This window comes from Schistocerca gregaria, chromosome 11 (genome assembly GCF_023897955.1).
Source record: "Schistocerca gregaria isolate iqSchGreg1 chromosome 11, iqSchGreg1.2, whole genome shotgun sequence".
NCBI lineage: Eukaryota > Metazoa > Arthropoda > Insecta > Orthoptera > Acrididae > Schistocerca > Schistocerca gregaria.
The window spans coordinates 119700336-119719750 of record NC_064930.1 but is presented as its reverse complement, the minus strand read 5'-3'; positions in this window follow the sequence as shown (position 1 = coordinate 119719750).

Genomic DNA, 19415 nt, shown 5'->3' with positions numbered 1-19415 from the left:
GAGCGGCCAGTGTGTCGATCTGGCTTTAAGTCGATTCGATAACAAATGACGAAAACGGACGGATATCTCAGGTTTTTTCTACATATGAACACTTTTCACATCCTCCTGTGCAACTTAGCTGCTAGTCCTCCTTTCATGCAGAATCTTAAGGACCTAGCTCATGTCCAAGGCACCAAAGCCAGCTAAAAAGTCAATAATCGATACCTAAAACTTGAATTGTACTACATCTTACTGGCTATTACATCATCTTAGAAGCTTCATCTGTGTTCTACTATGGTGCTTTTAGTGTCTCCGCATACCGCAGCACGCGACATAGCTTTCAGACGATAAGTACAACTGTTTCAGAGAGAAGAGCTGCCAATGTGACGATCTGGCTTTAAGTCGATTCGATAACAAATGACGAAAACGGACGGATTTCTCAGGTTTTTACTACATGTGAACTCTTTTCACATTCTCCCATGCAACTCGGCTGCTAGTCCTCCTTTCATGCAGAATCTTAAGGTCCTAGCTCATGTCCAAGGCACCAAAGCCAGCTAAAAAGTCAATAATAGATACCTAAAACTTGAATTGTACTACATCTTACTGGCTATTACATCATCTTAGAAGCTTCATCTGTGTTCTACTATGGTGCTTTTAGTGTCTCCGCTTATCGCAGCACGCGACATAGCTTTCAGACGATAAGTACAACTGTTTCAGAGAGAAGAGCGGCCAATGTGACGATCTGGCTTTAAGTCGATTGGATAACAAATGACGAAAACGGACGGATTTCTCAGGTTTTTACTACATATGAACACTTTTCACATTCTCTCGTGCAACTCGGCTGCTAGTCCTCGTTTCATGCAGAATCTTATGGTCCTAGCTCATGTCCAAGGCACCAAAGCCAGCTAAAAAGTCAATAATCGATACCTAAAACTGGTATTGTACTAATCCTTACTGGCTATTACATCATCTTTGAAGCATCATCTGTGTTCTACTATGGTGCTTTTAGTGTCTCCGCATACCGCAGCACGCGACGTAGCTTTCAGACGATAAGTACAACCGTTTCAGAGAGAAGAGCGGCCAATGTGACGATCTTTCTTTAAGTCGTTTTAACAACAAATGACGAAAACGGACGGATTTCTCAGGTTTTTACTACATATGAACACTTTTCACATTCTCCCGTGCAACGCGGCTGCTAGTCCTCCTTTAATGCAGAATCTTAAGGTCCTAGCTCATGTCCAAGGCACCAAAGCCAGCTAAAAAGTCAATAATCGATACCTAAAACTTGAATTGTACTACTTCTTACTGGCTATTACAACATCTTAGAAGCTTCATCTGTGTTCTACTATGGTGCTTTTAGTGTCTCCGCATACCGCAGCACGCGACATAGCTTTCAGACGATAAGTACAACCGTTTCAGAGAGAAGAGCGGCCAATGTGACGACCTGGCTTTAAGTCCATTCGATAACAAATGACGATAACGAACGAATTTCTCAGGTTTTTACTACGTATGAACACTTTTCACATTCTCCCGTGCAACTCGGCTGTTAGTCCTCCTTTCATGCAGAATCTTAAGGTCCTACCTCATGTCCAAGGCACCAAAGCCAGCTAAAAAGTCAATAATCGATATCTAAAATTTCAATTGTACTACTTCTTACTGGTTATTACATCAACTTAGAAGCTTCATCTTTGTTCTACTATGGTGCTTTTAGGGTCTCCGCATACCGCAGCACGCGACATGGCTTTCAGACAATAAGTACAACCGTTTCAGAGAGAAAAGCGGCCCATGTGACGATCTGGCTTTAAGTCGATTCGATAACAAATGACGAAAACGGACGGATTTCTCAGGTTTTTACTACATATGAACACTTTTCACATCCTCCCGTTCAACTCGGCTGCTAGTACTCCTTTCATGCAGAATCGTAAGGTCCTAGCTCATGTCCAAGGCACCAAAGCCAGCTAAAAGTCAATAATCGATGCCTAAAACTTGAATTGTACTACTTCTTACTGGCTATTACATCTACTTAGAAGCTTCATCTGTGTTCTACTATGGTGATTTTAGTGTCTCCGCATACCGCAGCACACGACATAGCTTTCAGACGATAAGTACAACCGTTTCAGAGAGAAGAGCGGCCAATGTGACGATCTGGCTTTAAGTCGATTCGATAACAAATGACGAAAACGGACGGATTTCTCAAGTTTTTACTACATATGAACACTTTTCACATTCTCCCATGCAACTCGGCTGCTAGTCCTCCGTTCATGCAGAATCTTAGGGTCCTAGCTCATGTCCAAGGCACCAAAGCCAGCTAAAAAGTCAATAATCGATACCTAAAACTGGTATTGTACTAATTCTTACTGGCTATTACATCATCTTATAAGCTTCATCTGAGTTCTACTATGGTGCTTTTAGTGTCTCCGCATACCGCAGCACGCGACATAGCTTTCAGACGATAAGTACAACCGTTTCAGAGAGAAGAGCGGCCAATGTGACGATCTGGCCTTAAGTCGATTCCATAACAAATGACGAAAACGGACGGATTTCTCAGGTTTTTACTACATATGAACACTTTTCACATTCTCCCATGCAACTCGGCTGCTAGTCCTCCGTTCATGCAGAATCTTAGGGTCCTAGCCCATGTCCAACGCACCAAAGCCAGCTAAAAAGTCAATAATCGATACCTAAAACTGGTATTGTACTAATTCTTACTGGCTATTACATCATCTTATAAGCTTCATCTGTGTTCTACTATGGTGCTTTTAGTGTCTCCGCGTAACGCAGCACGCTGCATAGCTTTCAGACGATAGGTACAACCGTTTCAGAGAGAAGAGCGGCCAATGTGACGATCTGGCTTTAAGTCGATTCGATAACAAATGACGAAAACGGACGGATTTCACAGGTTTTTACTACATATGAACACTTTTCACATTCTCCCATGCAACTCGGCTGCTAGTCCTCCTTTCATGCAGAATCTTATGGTCCTAGCTCATGTCCAAGGCACCAAAGCCACCTAAAAAGTCAATAATCGATACCTAAAACTTGAGTTGTACTACTTCTTACTAGCTATTACATCAACTTAGAAGTTTCATCTGTGTTCTACAATGGTGCTTTTAGTGTCTCCACATACCGCAGCACGCGACATAGCTTTGCAGACGATAAGTACAACCGTTTCAGAGAGAAGAGCGGCTAATGTGACGATCTGGCCTTCAGTCGATTCGATAACAAATGACGAAAACGGACGGATTTCTCAGGTTTTTACTACATATGAACACTTTTCACCTTCTCCCGTGCAACTTGGCTGCTAGTCCTCCTTTCATGCAGAATCTTAAGGTCGTAGCTCATGTCCAAGGCACCAAAGAATGGCAAAAAGTCAATAATCGATATCTAAAATTTCACTTGTACTACTTCTTACTGGCTATTACATCAACTTAGAAGCTTCATCTGTGTTCTACTATGGTGCTTTTAGTGCCTCCACATACCGCAGCACGCTACATAGCTTTGCAGACGATAAGTACAACCGTTTCAGAGAGAAGAGCGGCCAATGTGACGATCTGGCTTTAAGTCGATTCGATAACAAATGACGAAAACGGACGGATTTCTCAGGTTTTTACTACATATGAACACTTTTCACCTTCTCCCGTGCAACTTGGCTGCTAGTCCTCCTTTCATGCAGAATCTTAAGGTCCTAGGTCATGTCCAAGGCACCAAAGCCAGCTAAAAAGTCAATAATCGATACTTAAAACTTGAATTGTACTACTTCTTACTGGCTATTACATCATCTTAGAAGCTTCATCTGTGTTCTACTATGGTGCTTTTAGTGTCTCCGCATACCGCAGCATGCGACATAGCTTTGCAGACGATAAGTACAACCGTTTCAGAGAGAAGAGCGGCCAATATGACGATCTGGCTTTAAGTAGATTCCATAACAAATGACGAATACGGACGAATTTCTCAGGTTTCTACTACATATGAACACTTTTCACAATCTCGCGTGCAATTCGGCTGCTAGTCCTCCTTTCATGCAGCATCTTAAGGTCCTAGCTCATGTCCAAGGCACCAAAGCCAGCTAAAAGGTCAATATTCGATTCCTAAATCTGGTATTGTACTAATTCTTACTGGCTATTACATCATCTTAGAAGCTTCGTCTGTGTTCTACTATGGTGCTTTTAGTGTCTCTGCATACTGCAGCACGCGACATAGCTTTGCAGACGATAAGTACAACAGTTTCAGAGAGAAGAGTGGCCAATGTGACGATCTGGCTTTAAGTCGATTCGATAACAAATGACGAAAACGGACGGATTTCTCAGGTTTTTACTACATATGAACACTTTTCACATTCTCCCGTGCAACTCGCCTGCTATTCCTCCTTTCATGCAGAATCTTATGGTCCTAGCTCATGTCCAAGGCACCAAAGCCAGCTAAAAAGTCAATAATCGATACCTAGAACTTGAGTTGTACTACTTCTTACTGGCTATTACATCATCTTAGAAGCTTCATCTGTGTTCTACTATGGTGCTTTTAGTGTCTCCGCATACCGCAGCACGCGACATAGCTTTCGCCTGATAAGTACAACCGATTCAGAGAGAAGAGCGGCCAATGTGACGATCTGGCTTTAAGTCGATTCGATAACAAATGACGAATACAGACGGATTTCTCAGGTTTTTACTACATATGAACACTTTTCACACTCTCTCGTGCAACTCGGCATGCTAGTCCTCGTTTCATGCAGAATCTTATGGTCCTAGCTCATGTCCAAGGCACCAAAGCCAGCTAAAAAGTCAATAATCGATATCTAGAACTTGAGATGTACTACTTCTTACTGGCTATTACATCAACTTAGAAGCTTCATCTGTGTTCTACTATGGTGCTTTTAGAGTCTCCACACACCGCAACACGCGACATAGCTTTGCAGACGATATGTACAACCGTTTCAGACAGAAGAGCGGCCAATGTGACGACCTGGCTTTAAGTCGATTCGATAAGAAATGACGGAAACGGACGGATTTCTCAGGTTTTTACTACATATCAACACTTTTCACATTCTCCCGTGCAACTCGCCTGCTAGTCCTCCTTTCATGCAGAATCTTAATGTCCTAGCTCATGTCCAAGGCACCAAAGCCAGCTAAAAAGTCAATAATCGACACTTAAAACTTGAATTGTACTACTTCTTACTGGTTATTACATCAACTTAGAAGCTTCATCTGTGTTCTACAATGGTGCTTTTAGTGTCTCCGCATACCGCAGCACGCGACATAGCTTTCAGAAGATAAGTACAACCGTTTCAGAGAGAAGAGCAGCTAATGTGACGATCTGGCTTTAAGTCGATTCGATAACAAATGACGAAAACTGACGGATTTCTCAGGTTATTACTACATATGAACACTTTTCACATTCTCTCGTGCATCTCGGCTGCTAGTCCTCGTTTCATGCAGAATCTTATGGTCCTAGCTCATGTCCAAGGCACCAAAGCCAGCTAAAAAGTCAATAATCGATACCTAGTACTTGAGATGTACTACTTCTTACTGGCTATTACATCAACTTAGAAGCGTCATCTGTGTTGTACTATGGTGCTTTTAGAGTCTCCACATACCGCAACACGCGACATAGCTTTGCAGACGATATGTACAACCGTTTCAGACAGAAGATCGGCCAATGTGACGACCTGGCTTTAAGTCGATTCGATAACAAATGACGAAAACGGACGGATTTCTCAGGTTTTTACTACATATGAACACTTTTCACCTTCTCCCGTGCAACTTGGCTGCTAGTCCTCCTTTCATGCAGAATCTTAAGGTCCTAGGTCATGTCGAAGGCACCAAAGCCAGCTAAAAAGTCAATAATCGATACTTAAAACTTGAATTGTACTACTTCTTACTGGCTATTACATCATCTTAGAAGCTTCATCTGTGTTCTACTATGGTGCTTTTAGTGTCTCCGCATACCGCAGCATGCGACATAGCTTTGCAGACGATAAGTACAACCGTTTCAGAGAGAAGAGCGGCCAATATGACGATCTGGCTTTAAGTAGATTCCATAACAAATGACGAATACGGACGAATTTCTCAGGTTTCTACTACATATGAACACTTTTCACAATCTCGCGTGCAATTCGGCTGCTAGTCCTCCTTTCATGCAGCATCTTAAGGTCCTAGCTCATGTCCAAGGCACCAAAGCCAGCTAAAAAGTCAATAATCGATTCCTAAATCTGGTATTGTACTAATTCTTACTGGCTATTACATCATCTTAGAAGCTTCGTCTGTGTTCTACTATGGTGCTTTTAGTGTCTCTGCATACTGCAGCACGCGACATAGCTTTCAGACGATAAGTACAACAGTTTCAGAGAGAAGAGTGGCCAATGTGACGATCTGGCTTTAAGTCGATTCGATAACAAATGACGAAAACGGACGGATTTCTCAGGTTTTTACTACATATGAACACTTTTCACATTCTCCCGTGCAACTCGCCTGCTATTCCTCCTTTCATGCAGAATCTTATGGTCCTAGCTCATGTCCAAGGCACCAAAGCCAGCTAAAAAGTCAATAATCGATACCTAGAACTTGAGTTGTACTACTTCTTACTGGCTATTACATCATCTTAGAAGCTTCATCTGTGTTCTACTATGGTGCTTTTAGTGTCTCCGCATACCGCAGCACGCGACATAGCTTTCGCCTGATAAGTACAACCGATTCAGAGAGAAGAGCGGCCAATGTGACGATCTGGCTTTAAGTCGATTCGATAACAAATGACGAATACAGACGGATTTCTCAGGTTTTTACTACATATGAACACTTTTCACACTCTCTCGTGCAACTCGGCATGCTAGTCCTCGTTTCATGCAGAATCTTATGGTCCTAGCTCATGTCCAAGGCACCAAAGCCAGCTAAAAAGTCAATAATCGATATCTAGAACTTGAGATGTACTACTTCTTACTGGCTATTACATCAACTTAGAAGCTTCATCTGTGTTCTACTATGGTGCTTTTAGAGTCTCCACACACCGCAACACGCGACATAGCTTTGCAGACGATATGTACAACCGTTTCAGACAGAAGAGCGGCCAATGTGACGACCTGGCTTTAAGTCGATTCGATAAGAAATGACGGAAACGGACGGATTTCTCAGGTTTTTACTACATATCAACACTTTTCACATTCTCCCGTGCAACTCGCCTGCTAGTCCTCCTTTCATGCAGAATCTTAATGTCCTAGCTCATGTCCAAGGCACCAAAGCCAGCTAAAAAGTCAATAATCGACACTTAAAACTTGAATTGTACTACTTCTTACTGGTTATTACATCAACTTAGAAGCTTCATCTGTGTTCTACAATGGTGCTTTTAGTGTCTCCGCATACCGCAGCACGCGACATAGCTTTCAGAAGATAAGTACAACCGTTTCAGAGAGAAGAGCAGCTAATGTGACGATCTGGCTTTAAGTCGATTCGATAACAAATGACGAAAACTGACGGATTTCTCAGGTTATTACTACATATGAACACTTTTCACATTCTCTCGTGCATCTCGGCTGCTAGTCCTCGTTTCATGCAGAATCTTATGGTCCTAGCTCATGTCCAAGGCACCAAAGCCAGCTAAAAAGTCAATAATCGATACCTAGTACTTGAGATGTACTACTTCTTACTGGCTATTACATCAACTTAGAAGCGTCATCTGTGTTCTACTATGGTGCTTTTAGTGCCTCCACATACCGCAGCATGCGACATAGCTTTGCAGACGATAAGTACAACCGTTTCAGAGAGAAGAGCGGCCAATGTGACGATCTGGCTTTAAGTCGATTCGATAACAAATGACGAAAACGGACGGATTTCTCAGGTTTTTACTACATATGAACACTTTTCACCTTCTCCCGTGCAACTTGGCTGCTAGTCCTCCTTTCATGCAGAATCTTAAGGTCTTAGCTCATGTCCAATGCACCAAAGCCAGCTAAAAAGTCAATAATCGATACCTAAAACTTGGATTGTACTACTTCTTACTGGCTATTACATCAACTTAGAAGCGTCATCTGTGTTGTACTATGGTGCTTTTAGAGTCTCCACATACCGCAACACGCGACATAGCTTTGCAGACGATATGTACAACCGTTTCAGACAGAAGATCGGCCAATGTGACGACCTGGCTTTAAGTCGATTCGATAACAAATGACGAAAACGGACGGATTTCTCAGGTTTTTACTACATATGAACACTTTTCACCTTCTCCCGTGCAACTTGGCTGCTAGTCCTCCTTTCATGCAGAATCTTAAGGTCGTAGCTCACGTCCAATGCACCAAAGCCAGCTAAAAAGTCAATAATCGATACCTAAAACTTGGATTGTACTACTTCTTACTGGTTATTACATCAACTTTGAAGCTTCATCTGTGATCTACTATGGTGCTATTAGTGTCTCCGCATACCGCAGCACGCGACATAGCTTTGCAGACGATAAGTACAACAGTTTCAGAGAGAAGAGTGGCCAATGTGACGATCTGGCTTTAAGTCGATTCGATAACAAATGACGAAAACGGACGGATTTCTCAGGTTATTACTACATATGAACACTTTTCACATTCTCTCGTGCATCTCGGCTGCTAGTCCTCGTTTCATGCAGAATCTTATGGTCCTAGCTCATGTCCAAGGCACCAAAGCCAGCTAAAAAGTCAATAATCGATACCTAAATCTGGTATTGTACTAATTCTTATTGGCTATTACATCATTTTAGAAGCTTCATCTGTGTTCTACTATGGTGCTTTTAGTGTCTCCGCATACTGCAGCACGCGACATAGCTTTCAGACGATAAGTACAACCGTTTCAGAGAGAAGAGTGGCCAATGTGACGATCTGGCTTAAGGTCGATTCGATAACAAATGACGAAAACGGACGGATTTCTCAGGTTTTTACTACATATGAACACTTTTCACATTCTCCCGTGCAACTCGGCTGCTAGTCCTCCTTTCATGCAGAATCGTATGGTCCTAGCTCATGTCCAAGGCACCAAAGCCAGCTAAAAATTCAATAATCGATACCTAGAAATTGAGTTGTACTACTTCTTACTGGCTGTTACATCATCTTAGAAGCTTCATCTGTGTTCTACTATGGTGCTTTTAGTGTCTCCGCATACCGCAGCACGCGACATAGCTTTCAGACGATAAGTACAACCGATTCAGAGAGAAGAGCGGCCAATGTGACAATCTGCCTTTAAGTCGATTCGGTAACAAATGACGAATACAGACGGATTTCTCAGGTTTTTACTACATATGAACACTTTTCACACTCTCTCGTGCAACTCGGCATGCTAGTCCTCGTTTCATGCAGAATCTTATGGTCCTAGCTCATGTCCAAGGCACCAAAGCCAGCTAAAAAGTCAATAATGGATATCTAGAAATTGAGATGTACTACTTCTTACTGGCTATTACATCAACTTAGAAGCTTCATCTGTGTTCTACTATGGTGCTTTTAGAGTCTCCACACACCGCAACACGCGACATAGCTTTGCAGGCGATAAGTACAACCGTTTCAGACAGAAGAGCGGCCAATGTGACGACCTGGCTTTAAGTCGATTCGATAACAAATGACGGAAAAGGACGGATTTCTCAGGTTTTTACTACATATGAACACTTTTCACATTCTCCCGTGCAACTCGCCTGCTATTCCTCCTTTCATGCAGAATCTTAAGGTCCTAGCTCATGTCCAAGGCACCAAAGCCAGCTAAAAAGTCAATAATCGACACTTAAAACTTGAATTGTACTACTTCTTACTGGTTATTACATCACCTTAGAAGCTTCATCTGTGTTCTACAATGGTGCTTTTAGTGTCTCCGCATACCGCAGCACGCGACATAGCTTTCAGACGATAAGTACAACCGTTTCAGAGAGAAGAGCAGCTAATGTGACGATCTGGCTTTAAGTCGATTCGATAACAAATGACGGAAAAGGACGGATTTCTCAGGTTTTTACTACATATGAACACTTTTCACATTCTCTCGTGCAACTCGGCTGCTAGTCCTCCTTTCATGCAGAATCTTAAGGTCTTAGCTCACGTCCAATGCACCAAAGCCAGCTAAAAAGTCAATAATCGATACCTAAAACTTGGATTGTACTACTTCTTACTGGCTATTACATCAACTTAGAAGCGTCATCTGTGTTCTACTATGGTGCTTTTAGAGTCTCCACATACCGCAACACGCGACATAGCTTTGCAGACGATATGTACAACCGTTTCAGACTGAAGATCGGCCAATGTGACGACCTGGCTTTAAGTCGATTCGATAACAAATGACGAAAACGGACGGATTTCTCAGGTTGTTACTACATATGAACACTTTTCACATTCTCCCTTGCTACTCGGCTGCTAGTCCTCCTTTCATGCAGAATCTTAAGGTCCTAGCTCATGTCCAAGGCAACAAGCCAGCTAAAAAGTCAATAATCGATACCTAAAACTTGAAGTGTACTACTTCTTACTGGCTATTATATCAACTTAGAAGCTTCATCTGTGTTCTACTATGGTGCTTTTAGTGCCTCCACATACCGCATCACGCGACATAGCTTTGCAGACGATAAGTACAACCGTTTTAGAGAGAAGAGCGGCCAATGTGACGATCTGGCTTTAAGTCGATTCGATAACAAATGACGAAAACGGACGGATTTCTCAGGTTTTTACTACATATGAACACTTTTCACATCCTCCCGTGCAACTTGGCTGCTAGTCCTCCTTTCATGCAGAATCTTAAGGTCCTAGCTCATGTCCAAGGCACCAAAGCCAGCTAAAAAGTCAATAATCGATACCTAAATCTGGTATTGTACTAATTCTTACTGGCTATTACATCATTTTAGAAGCTTCATCTGTGTTGTACTATGTTGCTTTTAGTGTCTCCGCATACTGCAGCACGCGACATAGCGCTCAGACGATAAGTACAACCGTTTCAGAGAGAAGAGTGGCCAATGTGACGACCTGGCTTTAAGTCGATTCGATAACAAATGACGGAAACGGACGGATTTCTCAGGTTTTTACTACATCTGAACACTTTTCACATTCTCCCGTGCAACTCGCCTGCTATTCCTCCTTTCATGCAGAATCTTAAGGTCCTAGCTCATGTCCAAGGCACCAAAGCCAGCTAAAAAGTCAATAATCGACACTTAAAATTTGAATTGTACTACTTCTTACTGGTTATTACATCAACTTAGAAGCTTCATCTGTGTTCTACAATGGTGCTTTTAGTGTCTCCGCTTACCGCAGCACGCGACATAGCTTTCAGACGATAAGTACAACCGTTTCAGAGAGAAGAGCAGCTAATGTGACGATCTGGCTTTAAGTCGATTCGATAACAAATGACGAAAACGGACGGATTTCTCAGGTTTTTACTACATATGAACACTTTTCACATTCTGTCGTGCAACTCGGCTGCTAGTCCTCGTTTCATGCAGAATCTTATGGTCCTAGCTCATGTCCAAGGCATCAAAGCCAGCTAAAAAGTCAATAATCGATACCTAGTACTTGAGATGTACTACTTCTTACTGGTTATTACATCAACTTAGAAGCTTCATCTGTATTCTACTATGGTGCTTTTAGTGTCTCCGCATACTGCAGCACGCGACATAGCTTTCAGACGATAAGTACAACCGTTTCAGAGAGAAGAGTGGCCAATGTGACGATCTGGCTTTAAGTCGATTCGATAACAAATGATGAAAACGGACGATTTTCTCAGGTTTTTACTACATATGAACACTTTTCACATCCTCCCATGCAACTTGGCTGCTAGTCCTCCTTTCATGCAGAATCTTAAGGTCTTAGCTCACGTCCAATGCACCAAAGCCAGCTAAAAAGTCAATAATCGATACCTAAAACTTGGATTGTACTACTTCTTACTGGCTATTACATCAACTTAGAAGCGTCATCTGTGTTCTACTATGGTGCTTTTAGAGTCTCCACATACCGCAACACGCGACATAGCTTTGCAGACGATATGTACAACCGTTTCAGACTGAAGATCGGCCAATGTGACGACCTGGCTTTAAGTCGATTCGATAACAAATGACGAAAACGGACGGATTTCTCAGGTTTTTACTACATATGAACACTTTTCACATTATCCCTTGCTACTCGGCTGCTAGTCCTCCTTTCATGCAGAATCTTAAGGTCCTAGCTCATGTCCAAGGCAACAAGCCAGCTAAAAAGTCAATAATCGATACCTAAAACTTGAAGTGTACTACTTCTTACTGGCTATTATATCAACTTAGAAGCTTCATCTGTGTTCTACTATGGTGCTTTTAGTGCCTCCACATACCGCATCACGCGACATAGCTTTGCAGACGATAAGTACAACCGTTTTAGAGAGAAGAGCGGCCAATGTGACGATCTGGCTTTAAGTCGATTCGATAACAAATGACGAAAACGGACGGATTTCTCAGGTTTTTACTACATATGAACACTTTTCACATCCTCCCGTGCAACTTGGCTGCTAGTCCTCCTTTCATGCAGAATCTTAAGGTCCTAGCTCATGTCCAAGGCACCAAAGCCAGCTAAAAAGTCAATAATCGATACCTAAATCTGGTATTGTACTAATTCTTACTGGCTATTACATCATTTTAGAAGCTTCATCTGTGTTGTACTATGTTGCTTTTAGTGTCTCCGCATACTGCAGCACGCGACATAGCGCTCAGACGATAAGTACAACCGTTTCAGAGAGAAGAGTGGCCAATGTGACGACCTGGCTTTAAGTCGATTCGATAACAAATGACGAAAACGGACGGATTTCTCAGGTTTTTACTACATATGAACACTTTTCACATTCTCCCGTGCAACTCGGCTGCTAGTCCTCCTTTCATGCAGAATCGTATGGTCCTAGCTCATGTCCAAGGCACCAAAGCCAGCTAAAAATTCAATAATCGATACCTAGAAATTGAGTTGTACTACTTCTTACTGGCTATTACATCATCTTAGAAGCTTCATCTGTGTTCTACTATGGTGCTTTTAGTGTCTCCGCATACCGCAGCACGCGACATAGCTTTCAGACGATAAGTACAACCGATTCAGAGAGAAGAGCGGCCAATGTGACAATCTGCCTTTAAGTCGATTCGATAACAAATGACGAATACAGACGGATTTCTCAGGTTTTTACTACATATGAACACTTTTCACACTCTCTCGTGCAACTCGGCATGCTAGTCCTCGTTTCATGCAGAATCTTATGGTCCTAGCTCATGTCCAAGGCACCAAAGCCAGCTAAAAAGTCAATAATGGATATCTAGAACTTGAGATGTACTACTTCTTACTGGCTATTACATCAACTTAGAAGCTTCATCTGTGTTCTACTATGGTGCTATTAGAGTCTCCACACACCGCAACACGCGACATAGCTTTGCAGGCGATAAGTACAACCGTTTCAGACAGAAGAGCGGCCAATGTGACGACCTGGCTTTAAGTCGATTCGATAACAAATGACGGAAAAGGACGGATTTCTCAGGTTTTTACTACATATGAACACTTTTCACATTCTCCCGTGCAACTCGCCTGCTATTCCTCCTTTCATGCAGAATCTTAAGGTCCTAGCTCATGTCCAAGGCACCAAAGCCAGCTAAAAAGTCAATAATCGACACTTAAAACTTGAATTGTACTACTTCTTACTGGTTATTACATCACCTTAGAAGCTTCATCTGTGTTCTACAATGGTGCTTTTAGTGTCTCCGCATACCGCAGCACGCGACATAGCTTTCAGACGATAAGTACAACCGTTTCAGAGAGAAGAGCAGCTAATGTGACGATCTGGCTTTAAGTCGATTCGATAACAAATGACGGAAAAGGACGGATTTCTCAGGTTTTTACTACATATGAACACTTTTCACATTCTCTCGTGCAACTCGGCTGCTAGTCCTCGTTTCATGCAGAATCTTATGGTCCTAGCTCATGTCCAAGGCACCAAAGCCAGCTAAAAAGTCAATAATCGATACCTAGTACTTGAGATGTACTACTTCTTACTGCCTATTACATCAACTTAGAAGCTTTATCTGTGTTCTACTATGGTGCTTTTAGTGTCTCCGCATACTGCAGCACGCGACATAGCTTTCAGACGATAAGTACAACCGTTTCAGAGAGAAGAGTGGCCAATGTGACGATCTGGCTTTAAGTCGATTCAATAACAAATGATGAAAACGGACGATTTTCTCAGGTTTTTACTACATATGAACACTTTTCACATCCTCCCGTGCAACTTGGCTGCTAGTCCTCCTTTCATGCAGAATCTTAAGGTCTTAGCTCACGTCCAATGCACCAAAGCCAGCTAAAAAGTCAATAATCGATACCTAAAACTTGGATTGTACTACTTCTTACTGGCTATTACATCAACTTAGAAGCGTCATCTGTGTTCTACTATGGTGCTTTTAGAGTCTCCACATACCGCAACACGCGACATAGCTTTGCAGACGATATGTACAACCGTTTCAGACTGAAGATCGGCCAATGTGACGACCTGGCTTTAAGTCGATTCGATAACAAATGACGAAAACGGACGGATTTCTCAGGTTGTTACTACATATGAACACTTTTCACATTCTCCCTTGCTACTCGGCTGCTAGTCCTCTTTTCATGCAGAATCTTAAGGTCCTAGCTCATGTCCAAGGCAACAAGCCAGCTAAAAAGTCAATAATCGATACCTAAAACTTGAAGTGTACTACTTCTTACTGGCTATTATATCAACTTAGAAGCTTCATCTGTGTTCTACTATGGTGCTTTTAGTGCCTCCACATACCGCATCACGCGACATAGCTTTGCAGACGATAAGTACAACCGTTTTAGAGAGAAGAGCGGCCAATGTGACGATCTGGCTTTAAGTCGATTCGATAACAAATGACGAAAACGGACGGATTTCTCAGGTTTTTACTACATATGAACACTTTTCACATCCTCCCGTGCAACTTGGCTGCTAGTCCTCCTTTCATGCAGAATCTTAAGGTCCTAGCTCATGTCCAAGGCACCAAAGCCAGCTAAAAAGTCAATAATCGATACCTAAATCTGGTATTGTACTAATTCTTACTGGCTATTACATCATTTTAGAAGCTTCATCTGTGTTGTACTATGTTGCTTTTAGTGTCTCCGCATACTGCAGCACGCGACATAGCGCTCAGACGATAAGTACAACCGTTTCAGAGAGAAGAGTGGCCAATGTGACGACCTGGCTTTATGTCGATTCGATAACAAATGACGGAAACGGACGGATTTCTCAGGTTTTTACTACATATGAACACTTTTCACATTCTCCCTTGCTACTCGGCTGCTAGTCCTCCTTTCATGCAGAATCTTAAGGTCCTAGCTCATGTCCAAGGCAACAAGCCAGCTAAAAAGTCAATAATCGATACCTAAAACTTGAAGGTACTACTTCTTACTGGCTATTATATCAACTTAGAAGCTTCATCTGTGTTCTACTATGGTGCTTTTAGTGCCTCCACATACCGCATCACGCGACATAGCTTTGCAGACGATAAGTACAACCGTTTTAGAGAGAAGAGCGGCCAATGTGACGATCTGGCTTTAAGTCGATTCGATAACAAATGACGAAAACGGACGGATTTCTCAGGTTTTTACTACATATGAACACTTTTCACATCCTCCCGTGCAACTTGGCTGCTAGTCCTCCTTTCATGCAGAATCTTAAGGTCTTAGCTCACGTCCAATGCACCAAAGCCAGCTAAAAAGTCAATAATCGATACCTAAAACTTGGATTGTACTACTTCTTACTGGTTATTACATCAACTTTGAAGCTTCATCTGTGATCTACTATGGTGCTATTAGTGTCTCCGCATACCGCAGCACGCGACATAGCTTTGCAGACGATAAGTACAACCGTTTCAGAGAGAAGAGCAGCTAATGTGACGATCTGGCTTTAAGTCGATTCGATAACAAATGACGAAAACGGACGGATTTCTCAGGTTTTTACTACATATGAACACTTTTCACATTCTCTCGTGCAACTCGGCTGCTAGTCCTCGTTTCATGCAGAATCTTATGGTCCTAGCTCATGTCCAAGGCATCAAAGCCAGCTAAAAAGTCAATAATCGATACCTAGTACTTGAGATGTACTACTTCTTACTGCCTATTACATCAACTTAGAAGCTTCATCTGTATTCTACTATGGTGCTTTTAGTGTCTCCGCATACTGCAGCACGCGACATAGCTTTCAGACGATAAGTACAACCGTTTCAGAGAGAAGAGTGGCCAATGTGACGATCTGGCTTTAAGTCGATTCGATAACAAATGATGAAAACGGACGATTTTCTCAGGTTTTTACTACATATGAACACTTTTCACATCCTCCCGTGCAACTTGGCTGCTAGTCCTCCTTTCATGCAGAATCTTAAGGTCTTAGCTCACGTCCAATGCACCAAAGCCAGCTAAAAAGTCAATAATCGATACCTAAAACTTGGATTGTACTACTTCTTACTGGCTATTACATCAACTTAGAAGCGTCATCTGTGTTCTACTATGGTGCTTTTAGAGTCTCCACATACCGCAACACGCAACATAGCTTTGCAGACGATAAGTACAACCGTTTCAGACAGAAGAGCGGCCAATGTGACGACCTGGCTTTAAGTCGATTCGATAACAAATGACGGAAAAGGACGGATTTCTCAGGTTTTTACTACATATGAACACTTTTCACCTTCTCCCGAGCAACTCGCCTGCTATTCCTCCTTTCATGCAGAATCTTAAGGTCCTAGCTCATGTCCAAGGCACCAAAGCCAGCTAAAAAGTCAATAATCGACACTTAAAACTTGAATTGTACTACTTCTTACTGGTTATTACATCAACTTAGAAGCTTCATCTGTGTTCTACAATGGTGCTTTTAGTGTCTCCGCATACCGCAGCACGCGACATAGCTTTCAGACGATAAGTACAACCGATTCAGAGAGAAGAGCGGCCAATGTGACAATCTGGCTTTAAGTCGATTCGATAACAAATGACGAATACAGACGGATTTCTCAGGTTTTTACTACATATGAACACTTTTCACACTCTCTCGTGCAACTGGGCATGCTAGTCCTCGTTTCATGCAGAATCTTATGGTCCTAGCTCATGTCCAAGGCACCAAAGCCAGCTAAAAAGTCAATAATCGATATCTAGAACTTGAGATGTACTACTTCTTACTGGCTATTACATCAACTTAGAAGCTTCATCTGTGTTCTACTATGGTGCTTTTAGAGTTTCCACACACCGCAACACGCGACATAGCTTTGCTGACGATAAGTACAACCGTTTCAGACAGAAGAGCGGCCAATGTCACGACCTGGCTTTAAGTCGATTCGATAACAAATGACGGAAAAGGAGGGATTTCTCAGGTTTTTACTACATATGAACACTTTTCACATTCTCCCGTGCAACTCGCCTGCTATTCCTCCTTTCATGCAGAATCTTAAGGTCCTAGCTCATGTCCAAGGCACCAAAGCCAGCTAAAAAGTCAATAATCGACACTTAAAACTTGAATTGTACTACTTCTTACTGGTTATTACATCAACTTAGAAGCTTCATCTGTGTTCTACAATGGTGCTTTTAGTGTCTCCGCTTACCGCAGCACGCGACATAGCTTTCAGACGATAAGTACAACCGTTTCAGAGAGAAGAGCAGCTAATGTGACGATCTGGCTTTAAGTCGATTCGATAACAAATGACGAAAACGGACGGATTTCTCAGGTTTTTACTACATATGAACACTTTTCACATTCTCTCGTGCAACTCGGCTGCTAGTCCTCGTTTCATGCAGAATCGTATGGTCCTAGCTCATGTCCAAGGCACCAAAGCCAGCTAAAAAGTCAATAATCGATACCTAGTACTTGAGATGTACTACTTCTTACTGCCTATTACATCAACTTAGAAGCTTCATCTGTGTTCTACTATGGTGCTTTTAGTGTCTCCGCATACTGCAGCACGCGACATAGCTTTCAGACGATAAGTACAACCGTTTCAGAGAGAAGAGTGGCCAGTGTGACGATCTGGCTTTAAGTCGATTCGATAACAAATGATGAAAACGGACGATTTTCTCAGGTTTTTACTACATATGAACACTTTTCACATCCTCCCGTGCAACTTGGCTGCTAGTCCTCCTTTCATGCAGAATCTTAAGGTCTTAGCTCACGTCCAATGCACCAAAGCCAGCTAAAAAGTCAATAATCGATACCTAAAACTTGGATTGTACTACTTCTTACTGGCTATTACATCAACTTAGAAGCGTTATCTGTGTTCTACTATGGTGCTTTTAGAGTCTCCACATACCGCAACACGCGACATAGCTTTGCAGACGATATGTACAACCGTTTCAGACTGAAGATCGGCCAATGTGACGACCTGGCTTTAAGTCGATTCGATAACAAATGACGAAAACGGACGGATTTCTCAGGTTTTTACTACATATGAACACTTTTCACATTCTCCCTTGCTACTCGGCTGCTAGTCCTCCTTTCATGCAGAATCTTAAGGTCCTAGCTCATGTCCAAGGCAACAAGCCAGCTAAAAAGTCAATAATCGATACCTAAAACTTGAAGGTACTACTTCTTACTGGCTATTATATCAACTTAGAAGCTTCATCTGTGTTCTACTATGGTGCTTTTAGTGCCTCCACATACCGCATCACGCGACATAGCTTTGCAGACGATAAGTACAACCGTTTTAGAGAGAAGAGCGGCCAATGTGACGATCTGGCTTTAAGTCGATTCGATAACAAATGACGAAAACGGACGGATTTCTCAGGTTTTTACTACATATGAACACTTTTCACATCCTCCCGTGCAACTTGGCTGCTAGTCCTCCTTTCATGCAGAATCTTAAGGTCCTAGCTCATGTCCAAGGCACCAAAGCCAGCTAAAAAGTCAATAATCGATACCTAAATCTGGTATTGTACTAATTCTTACTGGCTATTACATCATTTTAGAAGCTTCATCTGTGTTGTACTATGTTGCTTTTAGTGTCTCCGCATACTGCAGCACGCGACATAGCGCTCAGACGATAAGTACAACCGTTTCAGAGAGAAGAGTGGCCAATGTGACGACCTGGCTTTAAGTCGATTCGATAACAAATGACGGAAACGGACGGATTTCTCAGGTTTTTACTACATATGAACACTTTTCACATTCTCCCTTGCTACTCGGCTGCTAGTCCTCCTTTCATGCAGAATCTTAAGGTCCTAGCTCATGTCCAAGGCAACAAGCCAGCTAAAAAGTCAATAATCGATACCTAAAACTTGAAGATACTACTTCTTACTGGCTATTATATCAACTTAGAAGCTTCATCTGTGTTCTACTATGGTGCTTTTAGTGCCTCCACATACCGCATCACGCGACATAGCTTTGCAGACGATAAGTACAACCGTTTTAGAGAGAAGAGCGGCCAATGTGACGATCTGGCTTTAAGTCGATTCGATAACAAATGACGAAAACGGACGGATTTCTCAGGTTTTTACTACATATGAA